This window comes from Drosophila arizonae, chromosome 4, assembly GCF_054131065.1.
Source record: "Drosophila arizonae isolate 15081-1271.41 chromosome 4, UAZ_ARI_1.0, whole genome shotgun sequence".
NCBI classification, from domain to species: Eukaryota; Metazoa; Arthropoda; class Insecta; order Diptera; family Drosophilidae; genus Drosophila; species Drosophila arizonae.
In genome coordinates, this window is record NC_142924.1 from 5,972,107 (window position 1) to 5,992,286 (window position 20,180).

Consider the following 20,180-nt stretch of genomic DNA (forward strand, 5'->3'; position numbering starts at 1 on the left):
GACTATTTGGCCTGGGCTAAAAACCTGAGCCCTTGCTCCGCCACTCGAATTGGGTCTGGGTCTGGGTCTGGGTCTGAGTCGGAGTCGGAGTCGGAGTCGGAGACGGAGTCGCAGGAGAAGTCGGCGTTTCGTATGCTGTTGGGTTATGGGCTCTCTGGGTCTCTGGACTCGTCTGCCGCTATGCATATCTCTCTGCAGGCTTTGGCAAATTGCGCAAAAAACATTGCAAAAGGCAGCAGCAGGAGCAGCGGCAGCAGGAGCAGCGGCAGCAGGAGCAGCGCCTGCAGATTTCATGCACAACAAATTGTCATGCGGACAGGCAGGCAGCCCACACAGACATAGCTACGCAGACAACCAGCGCTGCGGTTGGTCTCTCTTTCACTCTCTCTCTCTCTCTCTCTCTCTCTCATCCCTCTCTCGCTCTGCTGCTGCTCCAGTTGCTGCTCAAGCACATGAAATCCTTACCCAGGCGCAAGTCAAGCAAACAAACAAACCGCAATGACATGCAGGCAAAGCACAAGCCATATCTCCTGCTGCTCATCCTGCCACAGAACTCAACCGGCACCCAGCACCCGCCAGCCACCTCCAGCCGCCCGGCCACGCCCCCTAGTCAGCATTGCCACAGTTGTAACCGGAAACTGTCGCACTTATTTGGCTACGCGCTAGTTTCGCATATTTCACTGTCAACTTGCGGTAAATAGACTTTAAACAAATATGAAAATAACTCGCAAGAAGCTCACAACAACACACACACAAACAGCAAATAAGCATGCATGTGTGTGTGTGTGGGCAAGAAAAATGCAAAAATCTGCAGAGCCAAAAGAAATTTGCAAGTAAACGTTGGGTAAGCAAATGGCAAGTTGTAAAGTTTGTGGCTTCTCGTTTCCCTGTCAGCGTCTGCCCCTCTCGCTGCCCGGCCCCGGCTCCTGCTGGATTTGCGCTCCCAACAGGGGCCATCCCCATGTGTGCTTGTGTGCGTGTGTGTGTGTGTGTGTGTGTGCCACACTCAGTGGGAGTCTGGCCACGTACGTAATGGAAATCAATTGTTTACTTTATATGAGTTTTTCAAGTGCTTATTCAATATCATTAGATGAAGATGAGGTAGCAATGCGCTCCGACTATAAATGCCATATGTTGTGTGCCGTGCCGTGCCGAGCTCCGCCGTGCCTGAGTGCATGTTTCGTAATAGTTCTGTGGCATCAGTAAAGTGCAGCCAATGGAAACAACAACTTGAGTTGAGGCAAAGGTCAAAGCTAAGCAAATTAGTTTGCCAAGGGCTTAGCTCTTATAAGATATCTGAGAATCGCCGAGAGAGGCTTGAAATGAAAAGTAGCTGAAGCATAAATGAGAATTTAGAGATAGACGTGAGCTAAGCCAAAGCTGAAAAGACTTGAGAATCTCCGAGAAGAGCTTGAAGCAATGGGAACTCAAATAAGAATCTCTAGCTAGAGTTCAGTCTAAGTTTCGCTACAAAATGTATATTTAAGCGGGCATGAGAATCAGCGAGAAGAGCTGAGAGTGATTTGAGTGAAAACTTTATTGGGCATCTCTAAATATAAATATAATAGATGTAGAGGGCATGGTTAAATAACGTTTATCATTCAACGATCATGAGAATCGCCTAGAAGTGCCCAAAGAGTCGACTGTGGATTTTCTAAGGTAAAAGAACCTTAGCTAAAATGCAAGCTAGAACTTCAGTTGGCTGGATAAAGGTCAAAGCTATGCAAAGTAGTTTGCCAACTGTGCTCGAAAAGCAAATCTTTAAGCAGACTTGAGAATCGGCGAGAAGGGCGCCAAGACAGCCGGCTGGCTGCATAAGCAAACTAGCTGCAGGCCCGCCAGCGACAACTTCTGCCATCGACTTGCCCAAATTATTGCCCAAGTCGCTGGGCAAACAGCGCACGGCCTGGACTGCAACTCAACTTTTCTCATTTTCAACGGCAAAATTTCCTTTTCTCTTCTTCGCTCCCCGCACACATTTTTATTTTTTTTGTCAGCGAAAATCTTAATTTAAAAGCCCAGCTGTTGAACCAAAGGTTAACCTTTCAGCGCGGTCCTTTTACAAACACACACACACACACACACACACACATATAGAGCTGGGGTAAAGCATAAAGAAAAAATGCCGTAAAACTCATTTTGTCAGGCAGCTAGCAGAGACTCGACTCGACTCGCCTCGCCTCCTGCCCAATTTCAAGCACGCCTCAATCTGCAACACACACAGAGAGAGAGAGAGAGAGAGATAGAGAGAGAAAACTTAACCAGCCACAGCAACTGCTTCACTCTTCTTAGGGAGATGCAAATAAGCGAATATTCATTTGATGATACGAATACGAATACGAATGCGAATGCGAATGCGAATGCGAGCACACAAAGTACAAGTGTGTGCTACACGTGCGTCGTTGCCAACCGACGACAATTTAAAAGTACGTTTTTATCGCAAACAGACAGCAGACAGCAGACAGCGGCAGCCCGAACCTGGTTAAACTGTGAGAGCGGGAGAGTGGGGGAGTGGGAGCAGCAGGAGCAGCAGGAGCTGGGATCGACAGCTTGAGATAGTCACGTACACGCTTTTGTTTTTGTTTTTTCTGGCCTTTTATTTCGTGCCAATTGTGCGCCTAATTAGCGTCGAATCGCGATGCCAAGCGCGGCATCTTTGCAATTAAAACGCACTTTTCATGTGCCCTGTCTGCTGAAAATAAAGAAAACACACACGCACGCACACACACACACAGACAGCGCGTGAGTATGAGAAATGTGGAGCCAGTTACAAAATGGCGCATGTTGCCGCCTACAAAATTAATTTGATTTATGCTGCTTTCAGCTGCGTGCATGTGTGTGTGTATGTGTGCGTGTGTGCGTGTTTTCCAATTGGCGCTGTTGCTGCTGACACTGGCTGGCTTGCCAGTTCGGTCAGGTAACGAATTTCTGGCTAACAACGCAAATAAAAATAAAATATTGCCCTGGCGAATGTAAAGTGTCGACTTTTACATAGCCCATATGTACAGACTATATATGTATGTGTGTGTGTGTGTGTGTGTGTGTGTGTGTGCACGTCTTTGCAATAAAACAACAAACAAGAACAATGCACAACAACTGCGTTTCGGGCGTTGATCTACCGGCTTACAATTCTGGCTGCTGTCAGAGGGCCGAGCTGCCTGCAACAGTGCCGAGTCTTACATGAAGCAGCGCCAGCAAATGTAACAAGCAGATGCGCAAACAACATGAATACCACAACAACAACAACAACACAACAGCAGGAGTAATAATAAAACAAGCTACAAATGTAAATAGATATATTGTATCTATAGAGATGAACAAATTGGCAACGACTGGCAAATACCGGCACTGGCTATCAATTCCAGATGAGAGTGAGACTTTGACTTTGACTTTGACTTTATGTCCAATACTGAAATTGTAGTATATTCAACTGTTTTACAACACTGAAGAGCAACAAAGAGAATAATATATATTTTTGAAATTGAAATTACCTACAAATTGGTAAAGTCTAGAGAATAGCCGCATCTGCTATAAATTCTAGACTTATAATTTGGGCATATATTATACACCCATTTTGATTGCTGCAATTTCAGTATAGTCAGCTGTTTTACAACACTAAAAACTCTTCAAAAATGTATATAAATATTACAAATAAAATTTGCCTTAAACAAACTTCAAGCCTCAAACCAGAATATATTTGCATGAAAATTCCCGAAAATTCCCTTAAAAAAATTCCAACTTCATCTCCCGCTTGAAGCAAATCAGTTTAGCGCGCCTAACAAAGACTTATCTGCCGCACAAAGCCAACGGCAAACGGCAAACGGCATTCGGATATTAAATTTCGTGGCAATGTCGGTGCGTATGGAGCCGCAGTGCTGGCATATGCGTTGCCCAGGTATGAGCACGGCAACCATGGACAGCATGGACAGCATGGACAGCCAGCCGCACAATGCAAATAAAAAGCCATAAACTTTCATTTAAGTTTAAAATGGCATTAAAATGAATGAGTGGCTGCTGCCACTTGCTGCCAGCCAGTTCCCATATTCATTTTCATTTTCATTCCCATTTCCATTTCCATTTTTTGCTTTTCTTTCTTTTTCTGTTTGTTTGTTGTTTATTTTTTAGCTAACAAACAGTCTGCTTTTGGCTGGGGCACGGCCAAGCAACACATGTATCATAATTCATTTTCATGTTTTATTTCATTTTAACTGCAGTTGGCTGTGTCGCTATGTTTGTCACACTCGTTTATATGCCATGTGCGTGTGCGTGTGCGTGTGTGAGTGTTGCGTGCTAACATAAATATAAATATATATGAAAACAACAGCCAACAGCTAACAATAACCAGCAGCAACAACAACAACAACAGAAGCAGCGGCAAACAAACAACATTCAAATAATTGACATATACACACGCATGCTGTGTGTATGTGTGTGTGTGTGCACAACAACCAAACCCTATCTAGATATCTATGCTGGCCCACACTTGCCTCTAGATATGGCAATTAAAAGCCAACATTGCGTATGCTTAATATTTATTTATTCACTAAAAAGTGTTGCCTACCTTTGAGCGCTCAAGTTGTTGCCATTTCAATTAATTAGTGCAAATGCAACAAATTTCCACATAGACAAATTGTCAAACATGATATGTCACTTCTATAGCCCCACAGATGCAGTGTGATAGTTAAAAGTCAACCTCGCTCGTTTTTCATATAAATAATTGGAATATTAAAATATTTAAAAAATTTGTTGCCCTCTTTGGGCGTTGGTATTTTTATACATTTCAATTAGTTAGCTAAACATTTTTTGCCTCGATAAAATGTCACACATGGCATTGTAGCACGACCACGCCCCTTCGCCCCCGCCCCAGTTTAGCATTCTGCATGCGCTTATAAATATTAAATAAAATTAAAAAGCAAACTAATTGTTAATCTGTGCGGCTTGCGGCTTTGCCATATGCGCTTTTGTCAACAGCAAACAACAACAACAACAACAACAACAGTAATGAGCGCCGTCTGTCTGTGCGCTTCTCTCTGTATCTGGCCACTAACAAGCTCTGTCGAGCTGACCACGCCCCTTGTTGTTTTAGCTGCTGCCGCCGCCTCCGCTGCTGACGCCATGTTTAAAATGTAAAGCACTTGCTGTGGTCGCTTTGAGCGACCCAAAAGTTAATCTCTGCCAACCGCTGAACAGGCAAACTGAAACCCTATTTGCCTCCGTTCCACGCCCCCTGCCCCCGCTCCCTTCTAGTTGTGTTCCACCCGCAGCTCTAAGCTTAGTTGGTTATTTTTGCCAGCTATTCTATATTTTTGTTTTTATTTTGTGTTTTCTTTTCCATTTTTATCTACTCTTTTTCCTTTTAGCTCTCCCACTGCATACGACCGCAACTTACATTTTTACAGAGAGACGCGTTTTGTTGTTGGTTTGTTTGTTTGTTTTGCTTTATTTTCGCAGTCAGTTTTTATGCTCAGCTTACGGTTTTTTGTGTCTCTGTGTGCGCGTTTGAGTCAGAGTCAAAGTTTGATTTGTGCCAGCTAGAAGTCAACCAGCCAGTCCAAGATAAATCGCCTTTCAACGCAGCTGCAGGCATAAAAAATCACACGATCAGTCATTACACACACACGCACACACACTCCTGCACACATCCTGTTATAGCATAAGCACTTATGTGGTCTCTCCCTCACTCTATGTGTGCATGTGCATGTGTGTGTGTGCCAGCAAAGTCATTTTGCTTGCTTGTCCCTCCTCGCTGCCATCTCCCCTCATCATCTTCATCCTCTTCTTTTTTTATCGCCAGAGCTTTAAATTTTTTATGCAAGCTGCGCTGCTGATTTGGCGATAGTGTCGTCGTCCTTGTGGCTGTTGCCTGCAGCACATAAGTCATTTTGCAGGGCACTTGCAAGAATTCACACGAGCTGCGTCCCATCCGCCGCATCCTGCGTCACTTTAGCGTCTCAATAGTCTGTTACTAATACGTTTTTGCACTGTGCTGCCATTTTAATGCCTTTCATGCAGCAGCAGCAATGGCAGCAGATTCTTTTCGAGTGCATAAAGGAGCGACAGCTAAGGAGCTGCTCTCGCCGCTATCTGCCCGGCCAAGCTGCTGCGTCACTGCGTCAATGCGTTACAGGATATTACCGCCGTCATTCAAGCAGCACACGAAGCCATTGCCGAAGGGGGAGGGGGACTCACGCACATGCCTTGGACTGCAGCTGCTGGTTGCTTGGTGGTGCAAGTGGTGCAAGCTCTGCTGTGGCGCCTCAATACTCTGACGCTTCCGGTATTTATGATGCAAGTAATCAAATTGAATGGCGCGTTGCAGTTTCTTTCGCCTTTTATTTGAGCAAACTGATGCTGCAGCTGCAACTGAAGCCGAAGCTGTAGCTGAAGCTGCTGCTGCTGCTGTTGCTGATGTGATTGCAAAGGATGCCATTGCCTTTCCACTTCCACTGCGTCTTGCAGTGATAAATTCTAGCGCCCTCTCTCTCTCTCTCTCTCTTTCTCTCTGCCTCTCTATCTCTTACTCTTACTCATTGCTGCATCCGCTGGCGCGGCATAAAAAATTGTGCAAAACTTTCAGCTTTCTACACATTTTCGTCGCTTATCAGCGACGGCTGCTGCAGTTAAACTCGAGTCGAGTGGGCGTGCGTGGGGCGGGGCCAATGATAATAATGAACGTGCATGAAAAATTGCAAGTTGACTTGGCACTTGGAACTTGGGCATTACCTAAGGCGCAATAAATAATAAGTACCAGTGTAGCTAGGGCAGCAGCAGGAGTAGCAGAAGCAGGGGCAGCAGGAGCCGTTGCCTCAACCTGAACAGAATGGGCGCATAATGAACGAGGTCTCGAGCGCTTCGAGGAGCGTAAGCCGAGCGCTGACTTGCATAATGCTAAATTAGTGGCCACGGATAGCCCTAAGTGCAGCGCGGGGCCAGCGGCTCAAGTGATTTACACAGGATGCGCCAGCGATTAACGCCAGTTGCTGACTCTTCTCTCTCTCTCTCTCTCTCTTTCTCTCTCTCTCTCTCTTATTGTATAACTGCCTCTCCCTCTCTACCTCCATCTCTGTCTGCCTACTCAAGGCTAAGTCTACAATTTATGCTCATTTGACAAAGTAGATAATCAAAGTGCGTAGCGCTGCGATAAAAGCTTCAATGACGCGCTGATATTAATAGTTGAATTTATTTAACAATTTCATTGAAACGCCCTTGCACAAGTATTTTTTAATAGAATGCATTTCTTAAGAATTTATTATAGTGCTCTGCGATGCTATTTATACGCTGAACCCAAATGTGAGATTACTTTAAGTAAGGGAGAGAGAGATAGAAAGAGAAAGAGAGAGAGAGAGAGAGATGGAAGGAGAGAGAAACAGAATGAGGCTGAGAGTGAGAGAAAGAGATAGAGAGATTTTGAGTTCTAATTTAAGCAAAGTAATATATGAATTTGAAAAAAAAAAATATTAACTCGACATAAAATAAACTCAAATTCTGAAAATATAAAAAAAAATTATAAAATTATAAAAAATTAAATTAAAAAAAAAATATTTATTTTTGTATAAATAAAGCTTATTTAACCTACCTAAAATTGCTTATAATATTTTATTTATTATCATTTTTAATAAATTTTAGATTAGTTTGGCAATATGTAGAAATATCTATACAACATATACATATAAGCATTTATATATAGATATATATAAATCTGCTGAATAACTTCAACTTTCTAAGGCCTATACTTCATCCCATAGTTTTCCTCTGTTGTTCAGCTAGACTTTTGTTTAAAATCTAGCTCCTGCAGTGCTTGGCATGGCAATCAGTGATAAAATCATGGACTTTCTGGCGCTCTTCAAGCTCTTGAGCTCATTCCATTGAACAATGTGGCGCACGGCGCACGGCGCACGGTGGGTGCTTTAAGGCTTAGGGCTTATGGCTCACAATCTGCAGCATTCACGTGGCCATTGCCATTGCCGTGAAGCGGGCCATGAAAAATGCAGCTGCTGCTAAAATTTCAGCTGCTCTTCGCTTGTTGTTTTTAGCCCAAAACGTTGGTCAGCAAAGCATCGAAAAAAGAACAAACCAAAAATAGAAAACTAAAAATAGAAAATGGCAAAGAGAGTGAAAAAAAGAGAAGAAAATTATCCGACTTGGTTGATTTATGCTTTTGTTATTGTTTTTCATAAGCCGTCGCCAGCCAAAGTGAATTGTAAGTGAGAGAGAAAGAGGGAGAGACAGAGAGGGAGAGTCTGTGTAAGACAGAGAGAGAGCGCAAACTTGAAGCACACACAGCTGTCGCTGGTAGATAACCCTAAAGTTTGCACTAAAGACTCAATCAACGGGGCTTCTAAGCAGCTTCCGCCAGTCCCGTGTCTGCTGCAATAAATGAACAAATTAATTAAGAAGTGGCAGCAACGTGAATTGTTGCACGATTGCCAGTAGCTGATGCTCAGCCCGAGCTATAGCCAGTGTCCTGCGGGTCGTCCGCGTCGTCGTCCTCGTCGGGTGGCTGGCGACATCAAATTAATGCAGCGCTGTCAACCTGCCCGCCAGCAACAACAAAATGTGCTCAGCACAAAGGCGCTGCGAAACGTTAACGTTAACGCTTCACTGCATACATGGACAGCAGCTGACCGCCCTACCACTCCCCCCTATCTGCGTCTCTCTCTCTCTCTCTCTATCTAACTCCATTTGCTGGCCAGAGCTGAAAAGCAGCTTAGCCTGCAGGTGATGCGAGCGACAACGCAAAATCAATCGAGAAATCCAGCGACCAGGCATAGATGGCTCTCTACACGCTGCACGCTTCATTCCGCTATGTCTATATCCTTTGCCATATGTGCGTGTGTGTGTTAGTGTGTGGGCACGTGCTGGTCAGCGCCAATAACGACGTAATCTGTTTATATCCCTTTTTCCCTTCACATTTTCTGCTCTTTTTTTTCCTTTTTGGCTATTGTGTTGCGCACTTTTTCCATTTGTCGTTGTGGAGCTTGGCGCTTGGCGCTCGGAGCTGGGAGCTGCTTGGAGCGCTTGGAGCTGCTTCAATTTTCTGGCCGGCAGTTTTTGTCGCTTGTCGTTCGCTCGTACCCTGAATTGAGTTGTTATTTTTCGCTTAGTGCAATTTATTTTGGCCAAGTGGCAGCCAAACGGGCCAGGCAGCGCTTAATTTATTATGCTGGCTGGCTACAGTTGCTGCTTCAGCTCCGCCCCCTCTTGCTGCTGCTCCTGCTCCTCATGCTGCTGCTGCTCATCAGCCAAATTGTGCTGGCCATTGTTCAATGGCAGATAAAAGAAAAATTAAAGGCAAGCAAAATGAAAGTCGTCGCTCGACGTTGCTTGTCGAAGCAGCAGCAGGAGCAGCAGGAGCGGCAACAAAGCAGCCAAGCAACAACAGCAACAATGAGGGCAACAAGAAAAAACCTTATTAATTTCAACTTTGAAAAATTGTGCATTGGCTTAGAGCATAGCAATTTCACATCGAGGCATCCATTTATTAGCAGCGTGATAAATACTTTCAATTTTCCTTTCAATAAATGATATCGTAATGCCCCAGCATTAAAATAGATCAATGGCCAAACTGTCAATAAACCAAATGAAAATCAAATATAATAATCAAAAGAGAGAAGAAGCAGCAGTAGAGCGAGCAAATGCTTTGCAATTCTTCAGCAAACTAAACGCAAAAATTGAGCTTAGAAAACTCATTTCCGGCTAAGATGAAATTTGCTTTGGTGCTTTGGCCTACCCGGAATTATGGCTCATATAAAGCAATGCAAATTGATATGAACTCAGTTCTCGAGAAAAGTAATTATTTTTCTTAAACGTAGCTGTGATTCGTCCTCGTCGTCGGCAATAATAAAGCAATCAGAGACAAGTTGAGCTGGATGCCAAATTGTGCTCGAAATGTATTCGGAAAAGCGATTTAAATGTCTTCAGTGGAATACTTTAATTGGACATTTCATGAATTTGTTCTAGCTGGCTTTTTCAACTTTCACTTCAACATTAATAGAGCAGAGATTTATCAGGTCTTTAGTTCTCAGAAAACTGCTAATATGCAGGCGGCTGGGCAACATTTTTGAGGAAACGACTCAATTTGGGTTGTCTTTGAGCAAATTTTGTGAGTCTGAAAGAGGCTTAGGTAAGCACATATATTGACTAAAAGTTTTCCTCAGAATTGTCAATATAATATATATTTTAGAAGAAAAAAAATGTCATGAAATTAGATATTTTTAATTAAAAATGTTTTGAGTAGAGCTTTAAGCCTTAAGTTTATAGCTGAAGAGAAAGTTGATCTAACAGTAATTAAAGACGTCTAAATATATTATATCTCTATAAAGTATTTAGTTAGTAAACCTTAAAGGCAACTTGAAGTAAAAGCTTCAGCTCTCGTAGATTCAAGAACCATACAGCTTTAAAGTTATGGAAGAGCTTTAAATTCTACCAGAGCTTTAAGTGAACTACTACATCACTATTCTATCTATTAAGTTTATTTATAGCTCTTCAGCTTGTATCTAACTCCCCTCCAAGCTCTTTTCCTGCATAAAATTTCGGTTTTGCTCTTGCTTAACTATTTGGAGCAATGAATTACGAGTTCAAATAGTTCTAAATAAAATATGAAATGGCTATTCAGAGCAGTGGAACAGCAACTTAGCATAGATATGAGCTAAGTTGTAACTGAATGAAGCTTGTTATGCTAATGCATGGAATTATTTTTATATGCGCCAAGATCATTCGCTCGATGTGTGACTAACATACGATTGGCAAACTTATTTTTATGTGATACACTCAGTGCCGGGCATAAAAAGAATATGAAATTGTGATTTGACTGCGATTACGAGCAGAGGGAGAGAGGGAGAGGAGGAGAGGGAGAGAGGGAGAGAGGGAGAGATTGACTGACTGAATGAGTGGCATACGCGTCAATTGCTGTGATTAGCATGAAAATCATTACGAGCACAAAATGAATGGCAAATCGGAAAACCAACAGCAGCAGCAGCAGCGGCAGCAGCAGCAAATGCCAAACGAAAATAGAAAAATTCTCGGCCATTGCGATGTCAAATGTGTTTTTGGTCATTTTTCTTTGCCCCTACTGTGTGTGTGTGTGAGGGTGTGTGTGTGTCTGTCTCTGTCTCAGATGTGTCAGATTCAGGCAGTAGTGTCCTGCAAGCGGCCAAGCCATGCAGACAAAGGGCAACCAGTGAAAAATCGAGTTAGCCAAAACAAATAGCAAAATAGTTTTCGACGGCGACGGCGACAGCGACATTGACACAAACAACAAGCACAAGAAGACAACAACAACAACAACAACAAGAAAACAATAAGAAAATAGAAAAGTAGCCAAAGAGATAGAGCAAGAGCAAGAGGGGAGAGGGAGGACCAGACAGTTGCTTCTCCATTTTTGGGCTGTTGTAAAAGTCAAGCGAAATAATATTTTCCGGGTAACAGGCAAAGGCAAAGGAAAAAGAAAGCCAACAACAAAAAATTGGCTAGAAAGCGCCGTCACATGCCACGCCTCCAGCCCACAAGCAAAAACCCTCATTACTTCAAGCGTAACATTGAAGAAACGAAAAGGAGAGCAGAGAAGAGTGAGATAGAGAGAGAGAGGGATAGGGAGAGAGAGATAGAGCAGAGCAGAGCAGACGCTGCTGAACTTGTGGCCATCATTGTAGGCAATTTGCAAAAATAGCAACGATTTGTTGTTGTTGTTATTGTTGTTGTTGTGGCAGGCAGCAAAGTTAGTTTAAAGGAAATCAAAATAAAAATCATAAAAATGCACAACGTGGCGCGCGTTTGTTAAACTGCCTGGCCACGAGGAAGAGTGAGAGAGAGAGATAGAGATGTGCTAGTGAGAGTGAGCAGACGAAAGAGTCAAGCGCGTCGCAGACAAAGACAAAAATTGTTGCCTTGGCACAAAGATGAAAAGTTGTTGCTGTTTATGGCGGAAGTAGATAATGCCAAAGATGAACAAGGCGAAGGCGCTTGGCAATGCCAGTCACACAGCAAGAGGCACAGTGAGAGCGAGTGTGAGCGAGAGCGAGAGCGAGATAGAGATAGCTCCAAAAAGTGAGCTAGAGAAATGAAGCTCAAGGGTCGACGTTGGGGTCTATAATTTTGCCATTACAAAACAATAGTAAAAACAAACTGCAACAAAGTTTACAGCCAGCGAGAGAGAGAGAGAGAGAGAGCGAAAGAGAGCGAAAGAGAGAGAGAGAGTGGGGTGGAGCAGCCAGTGGGGCGTGTGTAAGTAGACAGCCAAGTAAGACACTGAGACACTGAGCGCTGTGCTGCATGAGCACATTGTCGCATTATGCGCAATTATTGTCGCAATTATGGCCCAGACAATTGTCAGTTTTGGCGCTAGCTTTTGAGCCAAGAGTCCAAGCCGATGTCAGAAGTTGGGCCAGTGCCATGCATAAGGCAAACAGCAGCAATCGCACTCGCTTCAGCTAATCAGCAATGTCGGCCGCACACGTTCAGCAGGACGCAGACCTTTTACGTGTGATAAGCACACACGCACAGAGAGAGAGAGAGAGAGAGATAGGGAGAGAGCGGGAGAGGGGTTCATGTTGCCATCAAACGCATCGATAAAGTCAACAGTGGAGCGTGCTCAGGCTCGGCCGCGTGACTAGCCACTGGGGAGCTGACGGGGGAGCTGACTGAGGCCTACGCAAAGTTCAGCTGTTTTGTCACTTATTCACAGCACATTAAACAATTTGCTTTTTACGCCGGCCAATAACAACAACAAGGCGAAAAGCAGCTACCCGGGAGCCAGCCAGCCCGCCAGCCAGCCAGCCAACCAGCCATCCAGGCTACCCAGTGCAGACCCAGGCCACATCCTCTAGATGGGGCTCGGCTGCCTAGCCAACCGCACATTTTAATTGTTCTCGTCATGAACATGTCATAAAGCAAATCAGATTAAATGCGTCACTTATTATTGTGTGCGCCCGGGCGCACACATAGATGCCAGCCAGCCTAGTCTAACGGTATACGCTATATATATATATGCGTGTGTGTGTGAACTTTGTTAACTGCGGTCAAATGTGCTGAGCATATCGCGTCGATTGGCGGGGGGTGGCAGAGCACAGCGGGAAGGGCATAGGCAAGCATATCGCCTTTATTGCATATTACCTACTCCAGGCAGCTGGCACAGTGGGGCAAATGCATGGCGAATATAAAATACTACTAATGAATACTTTCGCATTTTGTTGCCCCACTCAACGGGAATATTTTGATGGCTACTCTAAGGCAAGTCGTGAACTCTGTTTATAGATCGAATTCATTTCCTGCGAGGCCGTTTTTCGATTCACTGAGCATGCTTTTAGCTGTTCCTTGAGGGATGAAAATGAGTGTTAGACCTGATGAACTGAACTGATGAAAGTGAACTCATATAATATTTTGCTTATTGTATTATTTAATGTGTTTATCTGATGTATATGATTGTTATTTTATTTTATTTATTTGATTGCTATTTTTTTTATTTTTATTTATTTTTATTTTTTTTTATTTCTTTAAATATAAATATTTATTTTTTATCTTAATTAAATAAGATTCATATTATGATTTTATTTATTTTATTTTTGTATGTATTTTTATTTTATATTTTTTTTATTAAGGATTTAATAGAAGTTCAGCCTTAATCTAGAGTAAAAACCTTAAAAAAGACTTGTAGATTCTATGAATTAGCCCGAGCTATATCAATATAACTGCAATTATAGTTAGAGAAATATCTAAAGGAATACTAAACGACAACTATGTCAAAGCAAACGATAATTATTTAAAGAACCATCGATAGTAGACACACAAAATAAAAATTCGATAGATATGAAACAAAGAGAAAAAAGAATTTTAGCTTATTTAATTTTTTCACATATAAGCAGGATATTTAGATAGAGACATCCCTCCAAGAACTTAGCTTTACAAATTGTTTAGGAAATACGCCGCGGAAAGAGCTAACGTTAAATAATTAGCTCAGTTCCTTGGTTCCTTAGCAGCGCTCTAATTAATTGCTTAAGAACTGTGATAAGGATCCGCCGTAGTCGAGTTTACCTTGTGCAGCTGCTTTGCACCACTATGCAGGCAACACACACACAAAGGCAGCCACCCAGGCCAGCCCTCAGTCAACTGCAGGTTAACTCCTCATGTTAGCAATTGCTGCTGGTGTTAACTCGCATGTTAGATTGTGCGTGCTGCTTAATTAGTTGCAAACTGTTTCCATCATAGCAGCCCCTCACACACACACACACACACACACACAGGGTCAGGGCGTGCAGAAGTGTGCCACTCCTTCCACCTCTCTCTTTCTCCCTCTCTGCATGTTAAGCTAGCGTTTTGGCCTGAGGCCTTTTAGCGAAGGTGTTTGCAACGTTTCGTTTAACCAAATCTGAAATGTTGAAAGCAAACCGTTTGCTACGATTCCGATTCGGAATCCGATTCCGGTTCCGGTTTGGGCTCCAGTTCCGTTTGGGTTATCTTTTTAATCGCACTGCGCAGCGAATATATTGATTTCTAATATTGATGCAATCCCATTTTGGAAATTTGCATACCAAATTCTGATTGCTGAGGGACTCTGAGACAAGCTGATTTCAAAAGTCATGTGTGTTTGCTTTGTGGTTGTTGTTGTTGTTGCTGTCGTTGTTGTTGTAGTTTTTTGTTTTGTTTGGCACTCGCACACAATGAAAATCGACAGGAGGGTGGAACTGACTGGCAGACAGGAGGACAGCAGGACAGCAGGACAGCAGGACAGGAGGACAGGAGGTGGAGCTGCGACGCTGGCACTTGACGCGCGCCGGCAACAGTCGATTAGTTACACAGACGAGCAAAGGGAGACAGCGATGGAGAGAGGGGGGAGTCAGAGACATACGGATATCGACAGATAGTGCTTTTTGTTCTGTGTAATCACAGCAGCAGCAGCAGCAGCAGCAGCAGCAGCAATGGCAATTTACAAAATGAAAACATAAAATAATAAATACGATTTGACAGCGAACTATTGTAGATATAGTCGTATATTTGCGGAGAGCGAGGGAAATGGGATAATGTGCTGGCATCGATGCCCGTATATGTGTGTGTGTGTGTGTGTGTGTAGGGAACAGCATCTACATAATCATATTATGCTTGACTGGCACGACAAACCAAGCGCACAAATGTGGGTCCAACTGCATTGAGCTGCCAGTCCAAAAACAGGACACAACAGAGACAGAGATGGCGAGGGGGGGAAGGCGAGAGTGAAAGAGATAGACAGAGAGTGAGCAGAGATTCAAGTAATTTGACAGGCGACATACATTTCACGTGCTGCACACACACACACAGAGAGAGACAGACAGACAGATAGTCAGAGAGTTGAACAGATAGATAGATATATATGTATGTATATACATATATATATATATGTCTATAGTATGTGAAAGGGAGGCCAGTGCCTCGAACAGCTGCGCAAATCTGTTAGCCAGTAAATTGATGAGGGGCAGAGGCGATAAAAAGGCTTGCGAATTGCCTCCTCGCTCGCTCGCTGCTGCTGCTGCTCCTGCTCCTGCTGCTGTTGCTGCTCTATGGGCCGAGTTCAGTTTTTGGCCTGCCGCTGCATGATATGGGCCAGAAACAGACAGTTGGAGCGACAGTGCCACCTGGCAGCTGCCAAAATTGCAAAATTGAAATTGAAATGCGAGTGCTGTAGCACATACACACACACGCACACAAGTGGAGAGGCGCACACTCACGTATACGCATGCATAATACGCATACGCAACGTATGCAGTTGGCCTCGTCTGTGCGGCTGTCGCAAAGACAAGCCAAAGCAATTAATGTAATGAGCAGCAGCATGTCAGTCGCAATGTCGACGTCAACATTTTTGCACAAGAATTTTCAATCAACAGCCGCATTCACACCGCTCGACTGACTGCTGGGTGGGTGGGTGTTTGGTGGTGGTGGTGCAGCAGTGTGCGCTTACATGCCACGTAATGTGCTAAGGTGTCCAATGTAATTGTTGAGAGCCCAGCTACTTAAGTGCAATGCGCCCATGTGTCTCGCAATTTCTCTCCCTCTTTCTCTCTCTCCCTCTCTCCCTCTCTCTCACTCTACTGTAAACAAAAAGTCCAATCAGCCCTGCATTAATAAGACTCAGCTCGAGCTGCGGGCGAGCCACCCTCGTTGGTTTTTTTTTCAGCTTTTTTTCAGCTTTTTTTCTTATGTTTGTGTGGAGTGCTCGCATTCATTTGCATTTATGTTTTATGCCAACTAATTTGAAGCTCTGTCAGCGCTAACAAAACAAAATCAGCGTCAGCCTCCTCCACTCACGCCGACTGACGCGCAGGTGGCAAGGCGTCCAAGTGCATTTTGCATGTTGTTGCTGTTGTTGTTGTTGTTGCTGCAACAAAAGGCAACAGAGCCGGCGAGGCGAGGCGCCGCGCTCCGTGCGCACACACATACGCATACAATATGCATACTCATTAGTTTGGAGTGGTTCCGTCAACAACGTAAGATGCCACGCCCCGCGCCGCTACATACACCTCCATATCATCATCCAGTTGTCGACTTGTCAGTCAGTCAGTCAGTCCTCATCATCATCAGCGGCTGCAAAGCATTCTCAATCCCAGGCAGCTTTTGCTGCTTCTATTTGTCAGTCTGTCTGCTCACTCCTACTCCCTCCCTCTCTCTCTCTCTCTCTCTCTCTCTCTCTCTCTCTCTCTCACTCACTGTCCCGCTCCAAAATAAACAAACTCTTTTGCGCCTGCCTCGCCTTTTAAGTTGCAGCCAATTGTTATTGCCTGCTGCAAGTTATGCAGCCCTTTTTTCCAGCTCATAAATTTGTTTTGCCGTCTCATTCGCATATTATGCTGCATCTCTTTCTGCTGAGCCGTCGCATTTCGCGCTTCTTCTTGCCCGTCTTCTGACTGGCTTTCAATGTCAACCGGCGCAGCGGCTTTTGTTTGACGTCGTGCTCTCGGCCTCATGAATAACTGATTAAAACCTTTTTGGTTTTTTGTGTCTTGCTCGCTGGAATGAGGCTGACTGAATGGCTGCTGTTGGCTCGGTGGTTCGTTGGTTTTCCTGGCTGTAGTGCTGCACAGCTAGCGCTTTCATTTTAAATGACTTGCCCGCTCTGGCGCCGAACAGGGAAGTGCAGTGTCACCAGCGAACGGGCGAGCGGGCGAGCGTAGCATATTACTTGGCTATTGTGGCCCGCTGTGATGATAAATAGCTGTTATATGGCTAGAGATTGTCAAGCGAACAGCTAAACGGCCAAGACTGATGATGGCGCTGTCAATTACGCCCGGCCTGGCCACATAATGGCTTTCCCATGAGAAAACTGGACAGGCTAACAAATAAGATCGTAGATCAAAGTTAAGCTTTTTCAATTATCAGTAGACAACTGCAGCTAGTGATATATGCTGAAAGTACTCTTGCATATCATAAAGTGTACTACGGCCTGAGTCCTTAAGGAGAAGAGATGGTTTCGAGCTATCAAAGTAGCTGTAGATGAGTACAAAGTCGTACCAAGAACTTCTGCTATGATTCCAATTAAGCAACCTATAATAACTAGTGTTATACAAACTGTTATACGGGTCATCATTCAACCCAACCTCCCTCTCTCCTCACTCTACTCTTTTCTAGCCTCTCAAATATAACAACTACTACCATTCAATCTGTTATACTACTCTACACACATCACAATTTCCATAAAACCCATTGCTAACCCAACTCATAAGGTCTTCACTAAAAAAACTTTCAAACACCTGCCAATCTAGCTTAACCTTAACCTCGTACTAGTTAAAACTCTTCAACTAGTTCTTATGATACATCAATTCGAGGGAACTTTTGTCGTTACGTCGCACTTTCACATGCTGTTATACGAAAAGTTTATAACACCTGTACGCAGCAGTCTATAAAGTCTTTGAAAGCTGGCATGCGAGTCGGCACAGCTGCTGCTGCCGCTGCACAATTGCCATAAGAAGTTCTGTGCTGTTCGTAATAGGTTCTCTCATCCTGTGCTTCGCCATTTTTGACAACTGTTATACGCAAGTTTTGTACGCAGCCATAATTTCTAGATTCTCAGCTGCATAAATTTCACATTCAACTGCTTACGAGTTGCAGCAATTCCCACTATCATTGAATCCAATTTTAGCAAAGCGTTTGCCCAACCCACGCCCCTCCCTCGCAACCGCCACGCCAACTCGGCTCTGGCCAACTGTTTCGACTCATAAATACAACATTATTTTCACCGTAAATCGCAGCGAGGATTGTCGACGTCTTCGTCTTCGCCTGTCTGTGCGCGTCTCAATTCACTGCACATTTTGCAAATAACAATCGCATTTTTTGAATAATTCAAATCCACTTTGTTGCCTCACGCTCCGTCCTCTTCCTGCTCTGCCCCCTATGTCTTTCCCCTTCTCTATTCAATTCTTTTTTTTTTTTTTTTTCTTGTCTGATTGTCCGTCCGCTCGTTCAGCCAACCATTTTGTTCTTTTTCTCGACATTTTTTTGCTTTAGCTGCTTTTGAATCGGGCAAAACGCTGTGGCATAAGAAAAGCTCCAGCCGGAGCCGTCAACTGGCAAGCGAATGTTTTTCTGCAGCCTTTGTTGGGGCAGCATAAAAAATGTATAGCGTAGTTTTCTGCGTTCACACAGCACACCCACACACACACTCACACATAGCGGCTGTGCTGTGCTGTGCTGCTACAACTATTATTAAGCTGTGCATCATTTATGCCAGTTTTTTAGTTGCCTCGCACTTTCGCATTTAAATTAATAATATTTAAATATTGCGTTTTAAATTAAAAGCCAAATTGCGCAACGGTTACGTTTAACCCAAACCCAAACTCAAACCCAAGCCTCGACTCGACTCGACGCTGATTTCATTTAGTTGCGTTGCGTTGCATTGCGCTGAGTCGCTTGAATGATAGAAGGACCGGACCGTGCCCACAATTCAAAAATCAATTTTCATTTGCAAAAACGATTACATTCACATTCATTCAATGTTCGCTGGCTCGCAGTTCTTTTGGCGCCCCGCCTCTATCAATTTTTTCCATATGTGTGTGACTGTGTGTGGTTGCTGCTGCTGCTGCTGTTGTTGTTGTTGTTGTTGTTGTTGTTGTTGTTGTGTTTGGTGCGCTGTGCTATCGGTTCCCTTACACTCGAATGAACTTTTATTCAATTTGCAAAGCAACCACAAGCTGCACAATAGCCGTTTTAAACACTCAACCAACCAGCGAACCAGCGACTGCCAAGCGAACGGCCATTTCGTCATTTCGATGGCAGGGGGCGGCAGCGGGCGGCAGGCGGTCCGCACCGGAACTCAGCCCGCTGCTTAACCTCAGTGGCAGTTCGGCACTGACATTTGCATGTCCAACTGTCTGCACTTTTCCGTCCTTCATTTAAATGCGGTAGAGGTAGTGGCGGCGGACGGGGGAGCAGGAGTAGCAGGCGGAGGCTGGGCGCTGCCAACTGACTAAAATATTCTCTCTCTCTCTCTCTCTACTGCGCATCGCAATTTTCGTGCGTTGAATCTTTATCTACTTCCTCCAACTGTTCTTTTTTTCGAATGCATTTATTCATGTGCTGACTGCAATTTGTTACAAAAAATAAAATTGTTATACACAAAAAAAAAAAGTGTTATACTGTTATACATAAAAAACTGTTATACGCAACAAAAAGCTGTTATACGTGTAATGGGCGACAAATATGCATGGGACATAGCTCCATTTTAATGCTGGCGCATACATCAGCTCCAGCCACCCTTCGCATAATGGGCCAACTAAAGACTAGGAAGAGAAAGAAATGAAAGAAATGGGGAAGAATAGGGGAAGAAGCACAACAGCAGCAAAAAAAAAAAAAAAACAAAAAAAAAACAAAATAAAGAAGGAAAAAACAATAAGTATGTAAAAATGAAACAAATACATAATAAACAAAACAATGGCGAAGGGCAGCGACGGCAGCAAACAAAAGAATGCGCTCGTAAAACCGAGATTTAGGCCGTGCCACATTTGTGACCAAAAATATATACAGAGAGCCGCACAGAAGCAGCAGCAGCAGGAGCAGATGCCGGAGCAGAGAATGGCACAGGAAGCAACCAGAGAGGAGCCGTAGCTATATAAAGGGAAACTTGGGCTCCTGCTCATTTTATGCGCTAACTGAATCAGCCCGACAACCATTAACTGAGGCCATTTTATTCAATTTTGCTGTCCCCTGCCTGCCTCCTGCCCCAC

General features: G+C 43.9%; 1 protein-coding gene across 5 annotated transcripts in view; it reads left to right on the forward strand.

Annotated features, from left to right (window-relative positions):
• The window catches only part of Rbp6 (RNA-binding protein 6), a 205,749-nt gene that overhangs the window by 141,601 nt on the left and 43,968 nt on the right, over positions 1 to 20,180 (forward strand). The window lies entirely within an intron of this gene.